At 41.2% G+C, this 5,462-nt stretch overlaps 1 long non-coding RNA gene across 1 annotated transcript; it reads left to right on the top strand.

Moving 5' to 3' along the window:
* The first annotated feature begins 563 nt into the window (after window positions 1-563).
* LOC126236829 (uncharacterized) lies at window positions 564-1,110 on the top strand. The gene is made up of 3 exons (XR_007544992.1): window positions 564-622; window positions 777-888; window positions 1,048-1,110. It is a non-coding gene; the product is annotated as an uncharacterized LOC126236829 (long non-coding RNA).
* The last annotated feature ends 4,352 nt before the right edge of the window (window positions 1,111-5,462 follow it).

The following is a 5,462-nucleotide window of genomic DNA, read 5'->3' as shown; positions in this document are numbered from 1 at the left end:
TGGAACGACTTTCGTGGACTCAAAAGGATTAACTGATATCCTTATGTCACATCTCAAGCGAAAATCACTCAGTATTAAATTGAAATGACACAATAATATCAAGTGAATTTAGCAGCATAGTTCTGTGCCATCAAGGAAGTAACTCGTCGGTCACAGAGTTGCCAGACATATTCTGCGTTGTTGCCAAGTTTCAGTTACACCGCCAGGAAGGATACCAGCTTATGTATTCTGTGAGTTAGTGATGGGCTAAACTGCGATTTTCCGATATCAGTGATTTCAGTGAATGCTACTTTTCAGTATCTGTTATTCTTAACTGCGATTTGTCGCAGTTAAGAGTCGCAGTTAAGGAACATATGTCGTGTATCCCTCCGCCACTGCTATTTCTGCGATTTCTGCTACTTCCGCGATTTCTGCGACTTCTGCTACTTCTGTGACTTCTGCTACTTCTGCGATTTCTGCTACTTCTGCGATTTCTGTGACTTCTGCTACTTCTGCGATTTCTGTGACTTCTGCTACTTCTGCGATTTCTGTGACTCCTGCGATTTCTGCGACTTACCACCATATGAAAAAGTTACATCTGTCAACACAGAAAATTGCATCGCAACAAACCTGTCATTGGCAAGTATGTTTTACGTTTTTTCTTCCGTTGGCTTTAATTTTGTATTAAAGAAACAACTGTGAAAATATTAATAGTGTAATTAATATATAAGTAGCCGTACAGTACCGTAATAGTTCGTGTTTAGAAAATGAATTCTAACATCTTGTTATGTTCACAGGTACCTGAACTACATTTCAGTCACTCAGTAAAGTGATAACTCAAAATATCATTGTCAGCAGATCTGAAGAAATTTGCCACTGCGTCTTTAGACCGTTTTCGTCAGACGAGAGGTTAGTTTCTAAGCGTTTCGATGGACTTAATTACTTCAGTGAGATCGTTCTTGCAAATGTGACATTCATTATAGCAAATATTAGCAATCTACTCTGTCAATTATATTGCTAGTAATTAGTGACAGCAAAAATTGTTTAATAATCCTTGTGTTTTTGCAGACGCAGTTCTGACTCTGATTACTGGTTGCTGTACGTATCTATCCACATCAAGGCTGTTGAGAGAGACTCGTGAAGATTCAAGACAGCTCTTAGAAGATTTTGCAGTTTAAAAGTGAAATAATTGTGAAATAAGTGTGCAGATGAGTGATTAAACTGTGTTTTATTGAAGTTGTACGTTTTTAAAGGAATAATAAATGTTAAATACAGTGAGTGAATAATAAAAATCTCATTTTCCACATGTTAAGCCGTCCAATACCCGTAATTTTCCGCCACTTACTTATTGGTAAACACTTGTTGGAGAGTGACATGCCGCCCCCCCCCCTTTCTCCACAATCTTGGTGTGACACTGACATGTAACATATCCCGAAGTCTACAATATGCATTTTGAGGCTTATGATGTGAAAGTGGGAAGTACAGATCTTCCAGTTAAATCGGGAATAGCTTAAGTGCATTACTTGAAAGTAACACAGGAAAAGCTTACTTATGTAGGTGGTAGTAGTGTCGGCAAAAAGTTCTTGTGTGTGAAGTTGCCATGTAGAACACCAGGTGTAAAACTTTTCTCCCGAGTCTTGAACTGTGTCGGAACAAAAGTGAGGCATTCATATGACTGTTTTCATTTCACTACAATTATACAGATGTCTGAGTTCTGCTGTGTTAACATTGCAAAGTCCTGTAGGCATGTGGAGTATTAACCAAAACTGTCATATTGGAAGCAGAATCAAACACATTTGTTACGTTACTTGATATTTTCAGGAGAAAAAGGCAATGTTGCTTCTTATTAATATAATACATTCAGAGTTGCAGCAGTATTTGACCAACCATAACTGATGCTGAATGTGCATGTCGTCATATAATATGAAATGCTTATTTCAATAGTGGTACAAGTCCATTACCTCCACTTTTCTGTCTATAATGCTTCTGCCGGCCGAAGTGGCCGTGCGGTTAAAGGCGCTGCAGTCTGGAACCGCGAGACCGCTTCGGTCGCAGGTTCGAATCCTGCCTCGGGCATGGATGTTTGTGATGTCCTTAGGTTAGTTAGGTTTCACTAGTTCTAAGTTCTAGGGGACTAATGACCTCAGCAGTTGAGTCCCATAGTGCTCAGAGCCATTTGAACCATATAATGCTTCTGAAATTAATGATCCAAGCAAACATAAATAAAGGTTCATCTCTAGTAAGAAGCCATATGCTTGAATATTTCTGGTATCTCAACTGCAGATTTTTCAGCGCTCATTTAACTTTACGACTCTGTATCTCAAAATGAACAAAAATGGACTTGTACCAATATTGTAATAAGCCCTTCATATGCACACATAGCACATCGATCTCGTGAGGCACAAGGCTCTCATTACAAAGTACGTACGTCGGTCAACAGATGGCACTAGGAAAAGTATGTTAACTGCGCTTTTTAGTTGCTACTTGCGACTCTTAGTTGCGATTTGTCACAGAAATCGCACTTTGACTCGGTAGCGAATAGCGTAGTATGAACTTTGCTCAACAGATGGCAGTGCTAAGTGCGCTTTTTAGTTGCTACTTGCGACTCTTAGTTGCGACTTGTCACGGAAATCGCAGTTGGACTCCATAGCGTATCGCAGAGATGGACGTAGTACGAACTTTGGCCAACAGATGCCACTGTTAACCGCGCTTTTTAGATGCTACTTGCGACTCTTAATTGCGACTTGTCACGGAAATAGCAGTTGGACTCCATAGCGTACCGCAGAGATGGACGTAGTACGAACTTTGGCCAACAGATGCCACTGTTAACCGCGCTTTTGAGATGCTACTTGCGACTCTTAGTTGCGACTTGTCACTGAAATCGCAGAAAGCAGTGCTAAATTCGACCAATAGATGGCTCACGTCTTTGAATGTGAAATACTACTTGCGACTGTCACTGAAATCGCAGTTAGATTCTGTAAAGTTGCTACTGTGATATCTGTGACTTCTCAGTCACTGTGATTTCTAACAGATACGCGATTTCCTGCCCACCACTACTGTGAGTGACCTCGGAAGTGACTATAGCTTCGTTTCAAAGTTGCGGGTGGCAAGGGCCGCAAGATCCTCATTATATGTCAATGAGTCGTATTCGCATTTCTGTAACTAGGTTTAGGGGCTAGAGTGCAATTACTTGTAATACATCGATGCACTGAATGCAAACTAAATGTCATAAATTAATAACTGCGGCAATTATTTGTGTTTTACTGACTTAATGGGACAGAAACCTTGAAAGTGTATTCACCAGACGCGATTCACAGTTTTGGAACTTCTCCAGTGGTTGAGTTGGCAATGTATATTTGCTGTACAATACTGTTATTGAGATCACTGTCATAGGCACATCCACCAGAAGACAGGCATGGCCTGGCTTATTGTTGTCAGCTTTCCTGACGGATATTCTGCCTTTGTTCGAAACATGAAGACTTAGGGTGAATTCGAAAATTCCATATGGCAAAAATTTGATGTTTATATTCTTCCAGCTCTAACATTCAAATAACAGTTACAATAATCGGCAGAAAAGCGCCTGTGAATCAACAGTTAATAATGCAATCATAATTAGTGGAATCGGACAAATTCCATCTGTCATCTGATAATTGTGAAAAACTACTTTTTTCATCTTCACAGCACCACAGTATGAAATCAAGGGTTTCATAGAATACCTATACTTAATTTCGTTGTGATCGTTTTCAGTGACAGTACGGGAGGAGCAAACCCATCTGACTTGAAACATACTTTTCCAGCGGGATTTGAATCGTTGGCTACAGTTGCAGTAGCACGTCCAGTGAGGTATCAAGAATGTGAGCAATCACTCATTGCTACAGTATAGGCTAGGGCAGAGAGAAGCAGGTTTCCGACAAAGTAAACGATGAGAGACACTGTCGCTGTCATTTATTAAACAGGAATTGTTCAGAAAATTGCAACTATATCTAATGAAATGAGTAGGTTGATGCAGCTCCAGTCCGGCACTATCACTGAGTTGCCAAACATTTTCCGAATAGCACTTAAGATAAAAATGTGTGTGTGTGTGTCTGTTCTTTCGGACATTTCCGAAAGAACAGACACTACGAATCGAAATAGACATCCTTGTTAATCAATTAAAGATTGAAGGACAGATGTCCCGGCTGTCATGCGCATTAAAATAGAACAACGACGTCAGATGAAAATTTGTGCCTGATCATGTTCGAACCCGGATTCGTAGTGTCTTTCCTTTCGGACATTCCAGAAAGAGCCGCGCATGTGGTATGCGGCAAAGATGGGAATTCGCGTCTGACGAGGAGCGTGTGTAGATAGGTGCTGCAGTGAGGTTGGCTGCTGTGTCCCGACAGTGTCCACCGTCGGGGGTTCGAGTCCTCCCTCTGGCATGGGTGTGTGTGTTGTCCATAGCGTAAGTTAGGATAAGTAGTGTGTAAGCTTAGGGACCGATGACCTAAGCAGCTTGGTCTCATAAGTTCTTACAACGAATTTACAAAATTTTAAATCCAAAATACTGCGTCCCAGTTCTTACAATAGTGCAATAGGTGCGCACAGGTTAGCTGTAATTGAAGAGAGACTCCAACTCGGATTGTGGCTAAGAGCATAATAAATTGTGAATATATTTCTTAATGAATGTTTGTTATGTATTTTTCCGTTTACTACTTCAATTTTTTTCCACAATTTAAAGGTATATATGGGTGCAAACATGGAATATATGGGAATAATGCAGCTGCTCAGTGACAGATATTGAGGCCAGGCCCGGGTCTTCGACCCCTGCCCTCTTTGCCTCCGCCTACCTGGTGCTGAAAGTCTTCTCAAACTGTTTTTAAAAAATAATAGTGCAGTGATCAGCATGTCTGCTAGTAAGCAGGAGGTCCAGGTTCGAAGCCCAGTCGGTCACAAATATTCATCTTCCGTCTTAGCTGTATTTCAACGCGCTGTGACACTGTGGACGTCGGCCCTTCGATATTTAAGATGCAATTGTGTCTTGAGGCAATAGAGGTGATTTGCGAACATTTGTCTTGCCATCAGTGTAACGGGACTTTAACGGCATCCAACCCTTAGTCATTGCTTTGTGCCGGCGCTAACCCATGTCATATATAAGCGAATCAGATTGTAGTTCATATTTAGTCGAATAACGAATGGTCAGTATACAAGTATGCCGGCCGGGGTGGGCGAGCGGTTCTAGGCATTACAGTCTGGAACCAAGCGACCGCTACGGTAGCAGGTTCGAATCCTGTCTCGGGCATGGATGTGTCTCATGTCATTACGTTAGTTAGGTTTAAGTAGTTCTAAGTTCTAGTGGACTGATGACTTCAGAAGTTAAGTCCAATAGTGCTCAGAGCCATTTGATCCGTTTATGAAGTATACACGTATTTACGAACAATAGAAGCAGGAATGCAGCGAAATGATTCCTTAACCAAATGCACCTGTGTAATGAGTCATTCCAGCTG

The sequence above is a fragment of the Schistocerca nitens genome, chromosome 1 (genome assembly GCF_023898315.1).
Source record: "Schistocerca nitens isolate TAMUIC-IGC-003100 chromosome 1, iqSchNite1.1, whole genome shotgun sequence".
Lineage (NCBI taxonomy): Eukaryota > Metazoa > Arthropoda > Insecta > Orthoptera > Acrididae > Schistocerca > Schistocerca nitens.
This window is presented reverse-complemented; position numbering and strand designations above follow the sequence as displayed.